Genomic DNA, 20,236 nt, shown 5'->3' on the forward strand with positions numbered 1-20,236 from the left:
TTGTGGTTCATCTACTGCTCCTTATATCTTGGTTCAAGTCCATAGCTACTTTCACCTCGGTTCAAGTATTTGGTCATATTTATATGTGGTTCAAGTCCACGATTATCCTTAACCTTGGTTCAAGTCCTCTGCTACTCCAAATATTGGTTCAAGTCCTTGATCCTTCATTTCATTTTGATTCAAGCCCTTAACTCCTATAAGTGCAGGATGAATCTTCAAGCATGCAGACTAGTTCAGTTCAAGTCCACAAAAATTGTGGAAATCTTGGGAACTTTATCGGATTCTTTTATTTCTTTTCAAACTCTCGCTTGTACCTATCGGGCTTATGAGAGTCCACTCGTATTTTACTTTTAACTTGCATATGAGTGTACCTGTTGAGTTTATGGGAGCCCAATCACATTTAGTTAGTTATTCTCCTTTTCGTTTTGTGTGAGTACACTCGTGTACATACAAGTTAGGTTTCTCATTCTTGTTTTTGGTTGTGGTTTAAATTCTCGCATTTCATATTACTTTTGCTTTTCTTGCTCAGTTGGCCTATGATGCCTACTAAATTCCTGTTGTTTTGGTATTCATATTACACTCTACATCTATTTTTATGATGCAAGTCCGATCACCAGTTACCAACGTTGACATCGAGCTAGCTACAGTCAAATTAGGAGGCGAGGTTGAGTACACAATGTCCCAGAGTTACCCGTCTGCTTCTGTATATTTGTTGACTTGTGTTTTGCTTTTTGAGACAGTCTTGTTTTTGTGGTCCACTTTTAGGACATTTACTCATTTATTAGTAGCTCTGTACATATGACTTTCAGATTCTGAAAAGGATCTTTTGTAACACCTCAGATATTTACGTTTGTCCATCGTAGCGTGTCTAAGGCTTACGAGCCTAAATTCGAAAATTTTATTATAAAACTGCTTGACTTTATGAACCTCGGATTTTAAATTAGAAATTTGGTTAAAATATAATTTAAATTTCATTTAAAAATATCTTAAATATTTATGAAAATAATAATTATTAGTTACGATAAATTTGCTAGGTAAATATTTTATAAGTTTTTATAATTTATTAAAATTTTAATGGATTTATAATTTATTACAATTTTAATGGATATTAAGTATATATTATATGTCAAGATAATTTTATGTCATCTATTATTCTAATTTGTTACCTAAAGTGGTGCTTTTATATATTATATTATAAAATGTATCATGTTTAATTATCACAATTGTTTCTTTTATATGTTGGTCTGTAATTGTCTATTTACTAATGATTTAAGTATTCAATGATATGCCTTATATAATAACTCTTAGGTAGCAACTTAATTGGACCAAATGTTTGGTCTATGAGCCACATACATGTTTGTTTATATAACATTATTAAAAAATAACTCCAAAAAATAAACTGATGAATTAATAGCTATCTCTTTCACTGTGGGTGCTTTCTCTAAGATCCATATTAACTTAATCAATTAACCAAGAATCTCTCGGGCCTCAAGTATGCAAGCAAGCTTGTAATTATGCTTTCCTTTGATTCACAGAAATAGACCTTAGGTTCTTTTCTCATACTATGTTGAAATGGATATCTAACATGTGTAATCTCAATCTTGGTCTCCAAAGAATTGTTTCAGAAAGACCAACGATTGCCTCCGATAATTTTAATCTTCAAAATTTCTACTTCAAGTCATTGAAATTGCATTCAAGGTATGTTAAAGAAAAAAGTACTCTTTTTATATCGCACGAATTCTAGAAATTAAAATCATCGACTAAGATATTTTTACTATTTTCTTGCTAGGAAGACCCTCTGTGAAGGGCATTGGGATGTCAGCTAATCTTATTTCTTGAACTTATCGTATCATTATCGTGCTTGTACTATTGTGAAGTATGTTTGATGATTAAAGTTATGTTCCATAAAGTTTCTTATTCCTTATGTCAATTAGCAAGCTATTGTTTTAAGTAGGGATGTGCAAAAAGTGAACCGACCGAGAAACTGAAACGTAAAAAGTGTTATTGATCTATTGCTATTGGGTTAACATTTATTTAATAATTTTATAAAAAAATATTGGGTTATCGGTTCGGTATTGTTTTTTAATATTGAATTATTGGGTAAACCGATAACCCATTAAGACTAATAATTTACTAATTTAATTTTTAGTTTTTTACTCATGCACAAATATTAAACAAAAAATATCAATGTAAATATATAATCAGTTAATCACTATATAATACTATTTAGTATTTAGTATTTACCCTTTAGGCTTTGCTACTTTAGGTTCAGTGGCAAGGTTTTTCAAGTTGCTACGATAGCGGCTCTAGGAATCGTATATTTATTTTAAGAGTATTTTCTTATTTGTTAAACCAAAAATCGAACCATTAAAGGCCAAAAACTGATAAATCAAAAATCGATAACAAATATCTTATTGATTTGATTATTGGTTTAGCATATTTAGAAACCAAAAATTGATAAACCGAATCGATAATACTTAAACACGAACTGAACCGCCGATACACACCCCTAGTTTTAAGAGTGAGGCTTTATGATGGAGATTAGTATGTTATATCTAGGGGGGGGGGGTGTTAAATCATTCATTCTCGTGCAAATTTTTTTATGAAAATGTTATTTTGAAAATTATATTCATACTAAATCTTGTACTTCATTTTTTTGGTTATATACTTGTCAAGAACCCATGTTTTGAAAAATGGTTATACTATTACCAAAATAGAGTCATTCATAAATCAAGTCTGGCATGTCAATCTCCTTTTGAGTCCCTAAATGGTTATTTTGCAAAGTTGAAGTCGAGTTAAGATTGATGAGTTTATTATGAATTTATAGGCTTAAATTGTCGTAGAAAGGTTGGATGAAGTTACCATGAGATTCTTTAACACCTTAAGCTGTTCATGAACACCCTCAAGTTTAAGTTACCTTTCTTAAGTCAAGTTAAGTGTTCAGGTTTGTTTTAAAAGCATATGAGATTCTACAAGGCATTTTCATGTTATACAAAAGTAATTGTAGAAGTATGAGAATAAAAGTACCATGCATATTTGATTACTATGATGTCAGATGTCGACCATGGAGGCTATCATAGTTTCAATGTCAGGTGGTATTTGTCATGACCTAAGCTAGACCCTAGGTGTGACACAATGATCAGAATCTCGAAGGACCCCAACCGAGCCTCTTACTATATCACATATGAACATACATAAGGTAAGTAAAGTAATAACGCTAAGACATATATGAGGAAATAAAGTCTCAACAAGCATAATCTCAATAGAAGGGATAATAACATCAAATGCTGCGATAACATAGACTCTATGACATCCAACATGCCTTTACTAATCTAGATGGGAGCATAAGACAAACTCCTAGCTCACCCACTTTGACAGATGACAAAATCATAAGGAACAGTGAAGTATAAAGTCTTGTCCTCGACTCATGAGGAATCACCATAATAAGAATAGTAATAAGCTCTAGCCACGAATGGAGAATGAATGTGATCATTAGATATATTATAATACAATGTAGGTAAAAGTATGTTTTAGTACATGGAATGCACTAAATCTGTGAGAAATATGCATGAACAATGTAAATAAGACATAATCAAAATGAATATAAGATGTATATCCATTATCTTACAACATGAGTAAAACCTTAAAAATATTTAAACATCATAATCATGTGGTCAATGAATCAAAACATCATCATGAGAACTTTATACATTTTCATATACCTTAGTGTGGTATAGGACCTTTAACCGACATATAAGACCATGCCAGCTATAACATGGAATCTGATGAAACTCTCACATAGATAAGAAAGAGGCTACTTTGCCAAGGTAGACTCCGTGAGAACATGTTAACATCTTGATCTATATGTGGATCCACTAGCTAGGCCATATTGACATCATAAACCTATGCGAGCAACGTAGTTAGGGACTAAAGGTTGCTACTGGGATTCCCTTGGGTAGCTACTTTGGCTACCGGACCCAACTCCACCTTAAATTCCTCTTGATGCATACTCATTATCCCAATGGAGAGTCATAAATCATAGTCATCAACATCATTAGGAAAGAAAATAAAATATATCAATCCTCATCATAAAATAATCATAAGAATAGCTCATTAACATGATTGATTCATAAGAATCCATGAGTTGGTGAGAATGTCCTTTCACCTATTTAACATGAGTGTGTGAGAATTACCTTTCACACTATAGATACTTGCTTAAAACATCATTGAAACATCATTCATAACTTTTTATGAGTCATTTATAAGTCTTGCTAATCATTCATAAAACATTCATCGAAATTCCTTGAAATTCATGATCATAATTCATTGAAAACATACTTGAAAATAACATATAGCATGAGTGAGTGAAATTCAACTTAAAATCATGCAATATGATGTAAATTATGCATAATTTGATCTATAATCATAAGATAAATCATAATTAAGAAAATCAAATGCAAATTCATGAAAACTTGGGCTTGGAAGAAGAATTCTTAAAATAGAATTTGAGAAAACCTTGGGACTCCTTGGATGAAAGGATCTATGGATGAATTCCCACATACCATAAACATTATAAGCCCTATATTTCAATGAATTCGAGGCTTTACCTTGAATTCTCTTAAATTTACTTGAGGAAGAAAAACACCCTTGAGAGAGAGCTTTAGTGAGAGGATTTTATGACTTTGGGTGTTAGGGTGAGAATAAGAGAGTTATGAGGGATTAGGGTAGTTAATAGGATAGAATAAATCCCCCAAAATTGTCCACATTCATTCATAAGACCATAGGAAAAAGAAAAAAACACCCCTAACTTAACTGAGTCTGGTACTTGCACGAAAAGGCTATCATGGCCCGTGAAGCTCACTACGTTTTGTGATGAGGGTTTGGTGAAGAGGGCTTGGACTAGGTTGGAAGGGTGGCTTCCATGGAGACCATCAAGACTTGTGGTGCCCACCATGGGTCATGGTCCCCATCTTCGTCCTCACCCAACTTAAGAGTCTGGGGGGTTAAGTTCACGGACTTCTTCATGGTCCGTGATACATACCATAGGCTTGATAGCCCTCCATAGACCCTTCTCTCATAAAACATCTATTTTATTTCACCAAAACAGACCCTTTCCATGAGTCGTGAATCTGAATACGGACCGTAAAGGGTCGTATGGTCACCCTCTGGTGCATAAAAAGATGCACTTTTCCATGATTACCTTTTAAACTCCATTTTCAGACTTTTCAACTTTCAAGGTCTTATAGTATCTCTAGTACCCTTTTTACTATATCTATTTATGAATTTACTTTCTGCCTTACATACCAATACATTTTTATTTATACTGATAATGCATTGCCTGAGGATGCTGCATTTCATGCTCCAGGTTCAAACAGAGATCTTGATCAGCCTTTGCACTAGGGGTGTTATCTCAACCGAGGATTGATAGGCTCTATTCTTTCTAGAGCTGTTGGATGTCTGTAGATTTTGCATTCTTGAGTTTTGTATATAATTATTGGTATCGTTGGGGGATTATTCCTAACCAATTGAGTTATAATATTCGTAGAGACTTGTGGACATAACTTGTTGGGTCTTCTCTACTTCTCTTTATAGCCTTGTCAGCTTGCTAGTTCTTTATTTGTTAAGTTGGCCTTGTCAGCCAATCATTATGTCTTTGATGTTGTTGCGACATCGCAAGTCCAATTATCTTGTTTAGCAGGTTATTGTGTAAGCCTAGTTGGCCCTCAATATTTCCTTTTTATTATGTTTTGGTGGCTAGTTCGGTTAAATAGGATACTAAGTGCCCGTTGCGCCCCTCCTAGTTTGGGACATGACATCTTATATTTGTATGTAATTTTAGTTTTCTTCCACTTTTTCATCTGTGATTCCTATTGTGTTTACTATTATTTTAGTTTTATGTTAGTTTTCTGCCCTTACATCCAATTACTTATATTTTTGAGATATCAGTTGGCTTGCCAATTAGTGGGTTATAGTAGGCGCCATCATGACTAGAGTAGTCAGGTCATGAGAAGTTGGTATCAGAGCCGCAGGTTCACCGATCTTACTTGTACATAGCTAATATTTTGTAGATTTCTACAGATCAGTGTGGAGAGATGGAGCCATAGGTAGCTTCAGGTTATCACAGCTGGTAGGCCCTGGACCATCCTAGCCACTACTCACACTAGTTGCTTCTCCGGACCTTCTGGCAATGTTTGCCTAAAATTAGTAGAGATAGGGGGTATGCAGAAGGCCCCAACTATAGTTTCTCCAGCACTATAGGGTTAGCGTACCCCAGCATCCCAGGAGTTTAGTCACCACCGACACCTACCATCGCCCGTCCGGATGACTAAAGGGTGTCATGCCATTACACGAGTAGAAGATGCTCGGGGTGTTTCTCAGGTTATCACCACTGAGTTTTATGGGGCTGTTGGTGAGGATGTAGATGAGTTTATTCTTACTTACAATGAGCGGCTTTATATTTTGTGATTGGTGGAGTCAAAAAAGGCTAACTTCACCGCATATCAGCTAGATGGTCCTGCAAGAAAGTAGTGATATGTATACCTAGAGACTAGGTCAGCTAGGTCTTTATCGATGTCATGGATAGAGTTTTCTGAGGCATTCTTGGTAAGGTTCATCTCCAGGAGTGTTAGAGATCAGATCCAAGAACAGTTCTCGTGCTTGGAGTAGGGCTCCATGACTGTGACAGAGTATGAGGTTAGATTCCATTAGCTCTCTCGACATACCACTATGATCTTACCTACTGAGGAGGAGAGATTTCGGTGATTTGTTCGAGGATTACGACCTAGGATGCGGATTGATACTTAGTCCGTAGTTTCAGTGGGCTGCTTCTTTCTAGATGTGGTGGACCAGGACCACACACTTGAGCCGCTTTGTTGTGAGTCCTAAGGAGGCAAAGACAAGAAATCCAGATAGGATGATAGACATAGAGGGCCCAATTTTAGGCCTAGTGACTCATATGATAGGGCCTGTTAGAGGTTCCAATAGGTTCAGTCGAGTCGCTCATTCCAAGATTTACTATATAATTTAGAGGGTGAGCAGCACCGTCAGGGTGGCTTTAGTGCTGGTTTGAGTCAGGACCGAGGTGGTGTTCAGTCTAGTTATTCAAGCCGGGCTGGTCGACCTTTAGCTGTGAGTAGACCGCCACATGGGTATAATTGCGAGGAACTAGATCATTGGTCTAGAGAGTGACCTCATTGTAAGTCAGCTGCACCAATTCTACAAGAGGCTAGACCCACACCAGTAATAATAAAGAGGCTAGGGTCAGGACCACATCGGTGGTCACTATGGTGCACGGGGAGGTCCTCGGGGAGGTAGGTCAGGTGGTCGAGTTGATGCGCGAGGTAGAGGCGCCCAGGGCCACTTCTTTGCAGGTCTAGTTAGAGTAGAGGCTGAGGTATCATATGATGCGATCACAAGTACAATTCTTTTATGCCATCAGCCTGCCTCAGGTTTATTTGGATACAGGATCCACTTATGTATATGTATCTGTATAGTGTGCTCCTCGGTTGAGTATGAATCTGGATCCCTTAATAGAGCCATTGCATGTTTCTATCCAGTAGTTGATTTGTTAGTAATGGATCAGTTTTTTTAGATCCTATGTGGTGGTTATTCAAGGGAGGGACACTCGGGTGAATCATATCTTACTTGATATGTTAGATTTCAACATGATTCTAGGCATGGACTGGTTATCCACTCACCGAGCAGTCTTGGATTGCTATGTCAAGACTGTTACCTTAGCCATGCCTGGTATTCTGTCGGTAGTATGGCAGGGCTCTTGTAGTCGCAAGTCGGTTGGGGTGATTTCTTTCATTTGGGATCAGCCGTTAGTGGCTAGAGAGTGTTTGTCTTATTTGGCTTATGTTAGATATGTTAGTATGGGCCCCTACGATTGATTTAGTGTTTGTAATCTGAGAGTATACAAATGTGTTTCCTTATGACCTGCCTGTCCTACACCCAGATTTTGATATTGACTTTGCCATTGACTTGGAGCCGGGTGCTCGTCCTATTTCTATCCCACTTTACTATATGGCCCCCGCAGAGCTCAAGGATTTCAGTGTTCAGCTTTAGGATCTCTTAGGTAAGGGATTCATTTGTCGCAGTGTGTCGCCTTAGGGTGCCCAGTCCAATTTGTGAAGAAGAAGGATGGTACTATGCAGATGTGTATTGATTATAGGTAGCTGAACAAGGTTATGGTGAAAAGCCGTTACCCCTTGTCTCTTTCATGACCCAAAAATTGAGGTCAGGATCACACATATTCCAATACCCAACCTGGTGTATAAGCCTAAAAGTAAAACTCATACGAGACTCCTAAAGGGGAGGAAGTCAGGCTACAAACATAAAGTAAAAGAAAGACAACAACGAAGATATCCCAAAACCTAGTGTCATAAGTATAAAGAGTATCTAATACAACATCATAATCTGGAATACATCATAAGTCTCTAAATACTAAAAAAGATTGAAAAATAATCTGAATATGCAGAATCTGCTAGAACAATCAGCTGCCATGAGAGGTACCCCGACTAGTATTTGCATCAAAAAGGGACACAAAATTAGGGGTGATTACATTCCACATATACTTAATATGTTTGACCGACTAAGTATAAGAAATTAATCAAACCTATGAAATAAACAAAGAAGCACTTTCATCTGCATATAGAAAAGCCCCATTCCGGCATCGGTGCTGCCAATTTATATAGAATGACGCAATTAAAGTAAATACATAAAGACAGTTCAATATCACAACTAAATAGATAAATCAAGTAGTATGAATAGCAATGGAATGCGATGTAATATGATGATGCAATAATGTGGTGGTATGGTGGAATCAGGGTTGTCACACAACCTGTCGTATATACCCGTCGAGCTAAGTCTTCCAGAAAAGGAACCATGGGGGACTCGCAATCCATATACCAAATCAGAATATCAATATCTCATCAACTTGCCACCTAGCTCATGGTCAAGGATAAAAAAAGGTGACACATTTTCTTTCTCAAAAATAATTTCACAGTTTTCAACTTCCCAAGATCAATGATATAATGAATGACGATGAATGCATTACAACACATATGGTATGGAGGCAATATTCAATTAAATATGTAATAAAAGGTTCAAAGTTCTCAAAACTCAACCAAATCATGATATTCACTCTTAATAGATAGTAATGTGAAGAAAATACATTGAAATAAGTTTTCACCCTTTTTTGAAAATGTTTCAATGCTAAAATATGCTCATAACCCCCAACTCAATCCCTTAGGCGAGCATTCAAGTCAAATAGTCTCCTCACGCCTCTCCCATAGGCAAATCATGAATCACATGCTCTCAAAGAAAATAAGATAGAAAGTAAGGCCCCCACACGGGCTACACTACACAAATAAGCTCCCACACGGGCATCACAATATAAATAGCAGTCCTAAATCATGATACAACCCCATGCCAAAGTCTATAACATACGAATGACTAATTGCCCAATACCAGTCTCAAAGAAGGATAGTCAAACCTACCTCGAATGCCAAAACTTCATACGAATGCTCTAACCGGAGCTTAATCCATGAATATCGAATCCGAAACAATTACCCACTATCAAGAATGACAATAGTTCATCAAAAGGAATCTAATGATACCCATATTGCTAGATTTTAGAATCGATGTCAAAATCATCCAAAAACTATTTAAAATCAAAAAGGCCGAATATGGAATTTTATTTTAAAAATATGTTCTACACATCAAGAAAGGTTTGCTGTTGTAAAAATTGGCCAAGAAATGAGTTAGAAATCATCAAAACACTCACTTTGAATTTGGGAAGAAAACCCATTTAAAATCAAGACTTTACGATGATTTAAGAAGATAAAATTGATAGAAAATGAGTTAGAGATGATAGATGAACTTACCCATACAAAATTCCTTAAAAGATAAATTTAAAATCGCCTCTCCCGAAGCTCCAAAGAAGTGAAAATGGTGGAATTTGGAAAAATAGCTTATTTCCCAAAGTTATTATTCATGGATATAATTTAATTCATTGCGATCAGTTGGCACTAACACCGTGATTGCAAAGCATATTAAACTTACTCATAGCGAACGAGAGGTCCAGGTATGATCACAAAGAGTGCTGAAGACGCAACTTCGTGAGCGCGACATATAGATTGCGATTGCAAAGGGTAAGAAGGACTCAACATTGTGAACGCAAGCAAGTATGCCGCGATCGCGAAAGAAAAGATTGCAAGCATAAGAAACTTGAAAACTACAGATTACCAATTAAGAAAATGCCTCCGATTTTACCCTCGAAAATCATTTGGAGTTCGATAAAAGTAAACCAAATATTTTACTACACTAAATTCGACATTTCAGACATAATGGAATCGCAGATTTCCAAAAAAAGGCCATTATGATGAAATTACCCTCTTGGACCCCTTTTGGCCTAAAACTCAACTTTTAGCCTTTTTTCCAAAATGAAAACTAAGGTCTCGGGGCTCTAAGTTAACACTTAACAGGACCAAACTTGATGTTTCGGACGCAGCAAAACTGACAAAATTCCCATAAGATGCTCGTATCTTAATATGTTGACCAAAGTCAACCTTATCAATGAAATTTCCCACTCAAGATCTCAAATCGCTAAAATCCCATTCGATTGCATCAGAAACCATGCCAACCGTCCCCATATCATAAACAAAGTATGAAAACACTACAAAAAAGGAAAAAATGGTCATTTTTCATTGAAAAGTAATTTCTCAAGAATTGGGACATTACAGTCTCGTATTGATGATCTATTGTCACGACCCAACCCCGTAGGCCGTGACTAGTGCCTGAACTGGACACTCGTGTAAACACCTATTAACTATAATCAAACCACACATAATATAAAAATTAAGGAAATAGAATGTCATCTCAAAACTGTCACATATTTATTTATTAACACAACCTGTTTCCTGAAGAGTTTACAACATTAAAAGATAACATAGTACGTAAGCCAACAAGGTTGTCATAACGTGTAGGAACATCCCAACTATACATAGGCAGGACGACGAGGCTTCCACTACATACAATGTACCAAAATATGTATACATGCAAACCGACAAGGCTGCCACTACAAAAGGGAACGTCCCAAAAGTAAGTCATACTAGTACAGCTGAATAACACCTATATACAACCCACACATGTCTACAGACCTCTAAGAGTATTAACGGTAGCATATGATGGAATAGAGCCCCGTCTTACCCCTAGATAAACAAATATATACATCAAACGGGTCGGTACAAAAAATATAGGCTCCGGGACAATGGAACACTCTAAAATAGCCGACTGGAAATCCTAAGTTGGTGGATCTCCGAAATGAGTATCTGTACCTGCGGGCATAAAACGCAGTCCCCCGAAGAGAGGGGTTCAGTATGATATATGTACTGAGTATATAAAACATAAAATATCATAAAGGAGATCGCATCTGAAGAAGAGATTCAGGAGATAAGAATTATAATCAAGAAATCACTGTACCTGTGCCTTACGAAACAAAGTCATGCATATCATTATCATATACCGTACCCGGCCCATTATGGGACTCGGTGCCATAATCATATCATCATATACATATACCATATCCGACTCTCTATTAAGGGACTTGGTGAATAAAGTTGTGTAAACATATACCATACCCGGCCTGTCATGGGACTCGGTGCCATAATTATATCAATATATACCGTACCCAGCACTCTAGTAAGGGACTCAGTGAATAATGTAGTGGGATTAATACATGATAACATACCCGTTCTATCGTAGGACTCGGTGAATAATACATAACAACATGCACGAATAGGGTATCATTAGAAACCTTGTACAATTGGATCATCATCTGAGACACAATAGAATAATCAAAATGAACCATCATTTGAAAATCAAGCAATAGTCATTTCAAGTACTCTTCGATTGTCATTATGAATTACACCAAATATGAAGTATACCGAAATATGAATTATACAAAAATATGAATTACACAAAATTATAAATTATACCAAGCTAGGATGGCTGGAATCATACACATGTATCAAGACAAAATGATATAATTTCTAGAAATAAAGAAAATTACCCATCGTAGTGTATCTAAGAATAAGAGCTTCTTTGGAATTTACACATTCGTCGTCTGGTGGTTTCATATGGATCATGCCAAAAGAAAGAAAGGTTACCTTTACATACTGACTACTTTCCAATGTATAGAAGACTTGAGAGACAATAACTCAAATATTGTAAGAGTTCTAACATCAAGAAGTAAATAAGGATCATGAATTACACTCGACATTTATGAATAGAATTACCTTAGAGCTCATATCATTCATCACTTAAATCTAAGATATGCCAAAAGAAAGGAGAGACAGCTTTACATACCTTTAGCGTTTGTTCGCACACAACATGTATATGCCACCCAATAGCATCTCAACCTATATTATGAAGTTAAGCACTACGGTCAAGCTATGGAATGGCATAAAACATACTTTATCATTAGTAGGTTATTTCTAGAAAATTGGACAATACCTCCCCTACGTCGCTCACTTTCCTCACACCCAAACCAATCATACAATCACCATAAAGTATCAATAATCACACATTCAAATGCCATGTTAATACTAGCTAGGACGAGATTCAAGAATACTCCGAACAACCCACATACCCTTTTGACTTCCATTAATTATCAACATGATGACTACGATTCTATCAAATTATTTCTAATATGTTGCAGCCATCACACTCTACCGAAATGATTTATAAAGGGCCAACAATTATAACCATACAATGTATAATCGTAACTAGACTTAATCCTTCAATTCAATACAAGCAACCACATAGTACAACCAGCCCTTAGAACAATTACAATTCCAAATTGACACATCAAATTCTTTTATTTTCATTATATAATCAACCACAATAATAACCACAACATTAATCAAAATTAATCCACCATTTTTAGAATAGAACAACCCCAACACGGTCCAAACAGAAATTTAACATTAACATATACAATCCTTTCACTTTTAACACATAATCCATAGCAATAATAGCAACAACAACAATCAACCCAATTTAATTCAAGCAACTCCAATTCTGTCTATTTCAAAACCAACACTAATGATGGAGTTTTCTTACTTCCAATTCCATTTAATACAAGTTAATCTCTTTATTATAACATCATTTCTAGATTAAGGCAGCCCAAATTCATAACATCCGATAACAATCCAAATCCACATACAACTACTACATCTTCAAGTTATCTTTAACGATCCATAGTCTTAACGTTTTCATCAAAACAACCCTACAACAACCCAACCAATATACAACATAACATATATTCTTAACTATCCTTAATCTTTAAAATTCAACAAGAACAACAACATATAAAAATAGCCCCTAACTAACAACATAAAGATGCTCAAAAACCTTGCGAATACTTGTGAACACACCAAGGAAACCACATATGATTTTTACACCTTATTTAATAATATCATTTCATCTAATTTTTGTGAGACATAGCAGCAGCCATAAGATAACTATATCACCTATTCATATGTAAGTAAATTACATTATTATCACTATAATCCTTACAACAACCCACAAACCAATTTAACTTCAACTTTAAACTTTAACTACCTTCATTCTCATAATAAAATCCATAACAATAACAATCAAAATACTAAGCAAAATTAGTCCACCATCATCTACCCCAAACAACCCCAAACGTCTCACACAATGCTTCAACATCAATACCCACAATTTCATACATTCATTACACCCTTTTACACTCACATCACATCTAAACTCTCCCAAAATGTATGGAAAATGATTAGCTCTTACCTTGATAACTTAGCTCATTAGTTTGCTAAAATTTGAGGATTGAAAGGATGAATATTTTTGGTTGCTCTATAGGGTTCTTCATGTCACTGTAGACCCCTTGGTTAGAAAACTAATCTTGAATCACCAAGCTTGGAGCTCTTCCATAGTTAGCCATGGCCGAACCCCTCTCTCTCTACACCTCTCAGTTCTTTCTCTAATAGAATTATCTAGAGTTGGAAGTGATTAGGCTGAAAATATTTGGTCAACAAGCTGACCAAATGTGTTTCCCAAGAAGCCTAATTGTTCCCTATAAAAATGTGGGCCAATAGGAATTGGCCATGTGAAGTGGGGGACCACTTTTCATCCTGCTAATGGCTTAATTCATCTTAAATAATCCCAAATCCCCACTTAATAATCTAATCATAGTTAATTAATCCTTAGTCTCAACTAATATTTCTACACTGATTGTAATTTACAAACAAGTTGTCAAGCCATTTTAACATTCGAAATTAAGAGTCCTTGAATTTATGTCCATTAGCTCACGAATAGTCCAATGTTCAAAAATATAAAATATAACACCGCCTTTAACTTGAGTCGACTTGCTTGCGAATAATTTGATGTATAAACATACGGAGTTTAACATCCTTCCCCCCTTTAGAACATTCGTCCTCGAATGTTGAATTGATTCTGAATTCCTAATATTTTCTCAAGTGTTCTCTTCGTTAATTATGCCCTTCACATAACTCCTTCATTTGTCGACTCGCTTTAGTTTATTATAACGTATTGCAGGTCTTTACATAATCATTCTTGTAATACTTCTTCATTTTGTTGCTTTCCAAGATAATAACTTCACGTCATTGTCTTTACTCTCCTCTTTACTTCATAGTCCATTGTCAGTTGTATTGCTCTTCCGCTGAAATCTTACTTTCTTCTTGTGCTTCTCTTATAGTTATCTCTTCAAGGTATAATTTCTTTTATTTTACCTCGTAATTTTTAAATAAGCATTATATAATGCGTAGACGTCCCTCGTCAGTTTAGACTTTAATATCCCTAGAGTATCGCATGCCTCTGGTAACCTGTGAACCCTTCACAGATTGTATGAGTAAAACAAAATTTCACAAGGGGTAATATCTTTGTACTCTAATATTCTTGCTTTACTTCGTTGTGATAGTCCTGGAATCCTCGGTATCATGTGTCACTTTCTGACTTTCTCTTGAAGGTCTTTAACTATCATTTGCTTTTACTTCTTGATCTTGGTTTTTTGTGGGTTGGCTATCAATTATCTCTAGGTTTACCTCATATTATTACCTTACCGTCATCTAGTAACCAGTAACCAGTAACCTTCTTGTTCTGATTGTCTCGGTTAAGTCATTTCGCAATTTCCTTTACTCTAACTGGCAATACTTTAGGCATTTTATCTTGAGTCGTTTCTCTATTTTTGACTCAAACTCTTCTATTTCCCCTTTACTCAAGTTTACTCTTAGTTCTCCTGCCACGCATCCTATTGCAATCTTTACACGAATATGTGTAGGTGTTTAAATCTGCCCAGAAAATACCCTAACATCGCCACGCTAGTCTTTACGCAGACCTTATATTTTCTCTTACCTCTTTCAGTTGATATCAGGGCTCAACTATGGATTTTTGCCCTCATTACTAATTATATCTCTGTAGTTTTTCCTCAAACCATCTTATACTTTTCTTTGATATATCCGAAATATTGCAATCACATTATTGTTACTGAATTCTTATTCTTTTTATTAAGTAACCACTTGATCTCACCCTTAGCATACCAATATTCATAGGTTGCATAACTATTCTTGTACAATTTGTACAAAGTGCGTTCAATTCTAATCATAGTCTTTCATTCTCTTGGCTTATTCCGCTCTATATATCTTATTGTACTAACACTCACTTGCTGTCTATTTTGTCATACTTGTTTCCCTTTCTTTACTTACCATTCAATTTTCTCCTATTCTACCATAGGAGAGATTTTCTATCCTTTGTCCTTTGCTACTTGTATGTCACCATATCATTAGCCAATAACTCCGTTGCCAATATCTTAGCCTCTAATCCAGTATAGCCTTGCTATCCTTTATAATATCTTTAAGTTACTAGTTACTATTCTCTTGTCGTATTCGTCCTTTTTATGGGCATCCACCTTCTTATGTCATACAATCCAAAATCTTTACCAATAATTCTCAGCACTATCTCAAATATCATATTGGCTTCTATCTGTTTATTTCTGGCTTTCAGATCTTACTAACTTGTTCCAGCATGGGATCTCACTTGAAGTTTAAGTGTTCACATTAACGTGTTGTAGTATCAGTTGATTTTATCTTATACTTGTATATCTCTCATCCGCTTCTTCCTTTAGGGTGTACCCATATCATTATCTGTTTATATTCTACTCTATGCCCCCATTTTCAATTTTCAAATTCATATGATTCTTTTCCAATACGTTTGGTATATTGCACCATATCCATGTCTTCCTTTATATCATCAATAACTTAGATTATCCATGTACGAAACCTTAACACAATCACAAGGTGATGAGAAATCCCAATATATAGTATAAAATCTCATCTGATGATTGGTATTCAAGTAATATAATTAATCTAGCAGTTTATCCAAAGCCACATTCCATTCATTCCAATTAGTAGTTAGCTAGTGCTTATATTCATTTCAAATTCTCCATTCGATAGCACTTATATTCTGATGATAAGTGTTCCAAACTTTCTTATAACACTATCTTTATCCCAATAGATATCACCTGTTCCTCTAATAAACTTACAATATATCCGTTGTTTCACAAATCTACATTTCCTATCTTCTAAGGATCTCACTATTTTATGAGGTGAAGTCACATATACACAATACTCCTTTATGCCTCATGCGCTTTCACCCTTATCGTCTACCCAAGGCTAACTTCTAATCTTGCTCAAAATCATATCAAATTCATTTTAATAGTGGTCTTGTCTTATCACCTTTTCGTTGTACTACATCTTCAGTTCATAGTTATCTATTTCCCTTTTTGTCCTATACTCATACTTAATTAATTACGCCTATCTTGAGTGCTTCCTTTAGGTTGGTCTTTCCCAATTCTATCACTTGTATTACTCATTTTCCAAGCTATACATGTCATAACGCATCGCTACACTGTAATCCCACTCGCTTTCTTCTTATCTTCCTCTTTCTATTAACTCCTTCTTTTCCTGTGCTTTCTTTCACTTTTGTTACCACTTGAATTTTTTATTCTGAACTTTCCCTGTAGAACTTTGTAAGTATTTCTTATTCATTCTCTATTTGCTTTTTCATTTCCCAAAAATCACACCATATCCTTTAGATACTTCCTTGCTAGGCTTTACTCATTTCTATAACAATCCTTATGGTATTCACATTACATTCTGTTCGTAATCCATCCTATAACGTAACACTTCTTAACCTTATTCACGATTCTTACTATATTTTAATTACACTCTCTGGACTAGGAGTACTTAACCCTTCACCCCTTCTGATCAATCTTATACTTAATAGCTCACAAGCTGTCTTATTAATACCTTCATATTTTGTCATATTTCCTCCTCCTCCGTACTTTTATCTCAATCATATTATTACCCCCTTAAACTGTAAACTCATCGTAATTTATCCATACTTATTGGTTCACTCAATACCTTAATAAAATGTTTCGTTAAGAGTTGTCATCTTTTTCTAAATCATCCCTTAGTATCACAAGCCCTTCGAATCATCTTAGCATTTCATCAACAACATATGAAATATATGATCCTAAATAGCCCACAAGTTTATGTTTCCCTTTTACAAATTCCATCTCCAATTAGTTGGTTAAGAACTAATAAAATGTTACCATGAAGCATTCTCCAACCACCACCAAAAGGAAACTAGAATTCGATAAGCACCACAAGACTTCTTAGTGCTTGATTCACATGGTTTACCTCCAGTTTATTCTTGAGTCGTGAACGAATTATCTAGTTCACAAACTAATCTATGAGTGCTTTGTACTTTACAATAGAAGGAAACTTAATTATCGGATGTTTTTTCCCTTCAACATAAGCTTCTTCTATGGCAAAAATGTGGCTGAAAAGTATCTTGGTCCGTCCAAATAAATACTAAACTTTGCTGCTCATATAGGCTTTTTTGAAATAAATTTCCCAAGTAAGAATGGTTCCTCTTATGGATGACATAGAGGGTATCTTTTAAAGCTTTTGTCCAACATAATAAATTTACTCTACCGATATCAACTTCCAAGACATATTATGAACTTATATCTCATTCGTTTTTCCCCCTATTTCTAGGAAAATTTGGACAGAGTTTCCTCTATACTTCTTACTATATCAAAACTTGCACACAGGAAATACCAACAATACCGGCCAATATATATTCGCATATATCATATCGTATCATAGCCATACAGGGCTCCCAATTTCCAGTAAAAAGTATAAAGGTGTCAGGACTTACCTCACATATCACACCTGAAGACGTACCTAATCCTTTAACGATCTGTTCTGTGATACTTTCCTATCCAACTTCTCTTTCATACCCCAACTTTACATTTCAATCGTATTTTAATATTCTTACCTTATCCAACATGCATCTTTTGCACCATTACTTACCTGTGTACTGTGTAGCTTCTAATATCATCAGTCGCTTCCTTCTGTTGATGTCGTTCGTTAGCTAAAATCAAAGGTTAGAAAAAAGGAATTTCATTTCTTATGGATGGGCTCTATCTCACGATCTTAGATATGAAAAAAAGGCAATATCCTAAATGTCCCGTAGCTTCCTGTTTATAGATGTAGTGCACAACACACCGATAAATAAGAATCTACTAGACACAGTCTGTAGACACTCCGAGGATGAACTGCTCTGATACCACTTTTGTCACGACCCCACCCCGTATGCCATGACTAGTGCCCAAACTGGACACTCGTGTACACACCTATTAACTATAATCAAACCACGTATAATATAGAACTTAAGAAAATAGAATGTCATCTCAAAACTGTCACATATTTATTTATTAAAACAACCTGTCTCCTGAGGACTTTACAACATCAAAAGATAACATAGTACGTAAGTGTCACGACCCAACCCCTTGGGCCGTGACTAGTGTCCGAACTAGACACTCATGTACATACCTCTTATCTATAATCATTTCGTAACAAAAATATGATATGGGACTTAAGGAAATAGAAAGTCATCTTGAAACTGTCCCATGTTTATATATTAACGCAACCTATCTCCTAAGGAGTTATAACATCAAAGATAATATAGTACGTAAGCCAACAAGGTTGTCATTACATATAGGAACGTCCCACGATATACATATATGCAAGCCGACAAGGCTACCACTACAAATAGGAATGTCCCAAAATATAAGTCGTACTAGCACAACTGGATAACATCTATATACAACCCACATATATGTCTACAGACCTCTAAAAGTATTAATAGTAATATATGCCGGAACAGGGCCCCGCCGTACCCATAGATAAATAAATATATACATCAAAAGGGTCAATACCAAAAGTTTGGTCTCCGGAACAATGGAGCACTCCAAAATAGCTAAGTGGAAATCCTAAGCTGATGGATCCTCCAAAATGAGTATCTATACCTGCGGGCATGAAACACAGCCTCTCGAAGAGAGGGGGTCAGTACGACATATGTACTGAGTATATAAAGCATAAAATACCATAAAGGAGGTCACATCTGAAGTAGAGATTTAAGAGACAAGTATAATAATCAAGAAATCAATGTACCTTTGCCTTATGAAATAAAATCATGCATGATCATATCATATATCATATCCGGCCCATTATGAACTCAGTGAATCTATCATATACATATATATCATATTCGGTCTATCATGGGGCTCGGCGTCATCATCACATCCTCATGTCATCATATCATATCATCATATATATATATACCATACACAACCCTCTAGTGAGGGACTCGGTGAATAATATAATGAAACTATGTACGAATACATATCGGCTCGAGACACGGTGAAAGATATATTAAGGCATGCACGAGCAGAGTAGTGAGTAACCATATACATTTAAACCATCATTTGAGACTCAATAGAATAATTAAAATGAACCATCATTTGAAAATCAAGACAATAGTCATTTCAAGTAACCTTCGATTTCCATTATAAATTATGTCATATATGAACTATACCGAAGTATGAATTGTACTAAAATATGAATTATACCAACTAGGATGGCTGAAATTATACATATGAGTGAAGGTATAATGATATCAATTCTGGAAATCAAGAATATTAGCCCTCCTAGTATATCTATGAATAAGAGCTTCTTTGTAATTTATACATTCGTCGTCCGTTTGTTTCATAAGGTCATGCCAATAGAAAGAAAGGTTAGTTTTACATATCTTTAATGTTCATCCTCCT

This window comes from Solanum dulcamara, chromosome 4 (assembly GCF_947179165.1).
Source record: "Solanum dulcamara chromosome 4, daSolDulc1.2, whole genome shotgun sequence".
Taxonomy (NCBI): domain Eukaryota; kingdom Viridiplantae; phylum Streptophyta; class Magnoliopsida; order Solanales; family Solanaceae; genus Solanum; species Solanum dulcamara.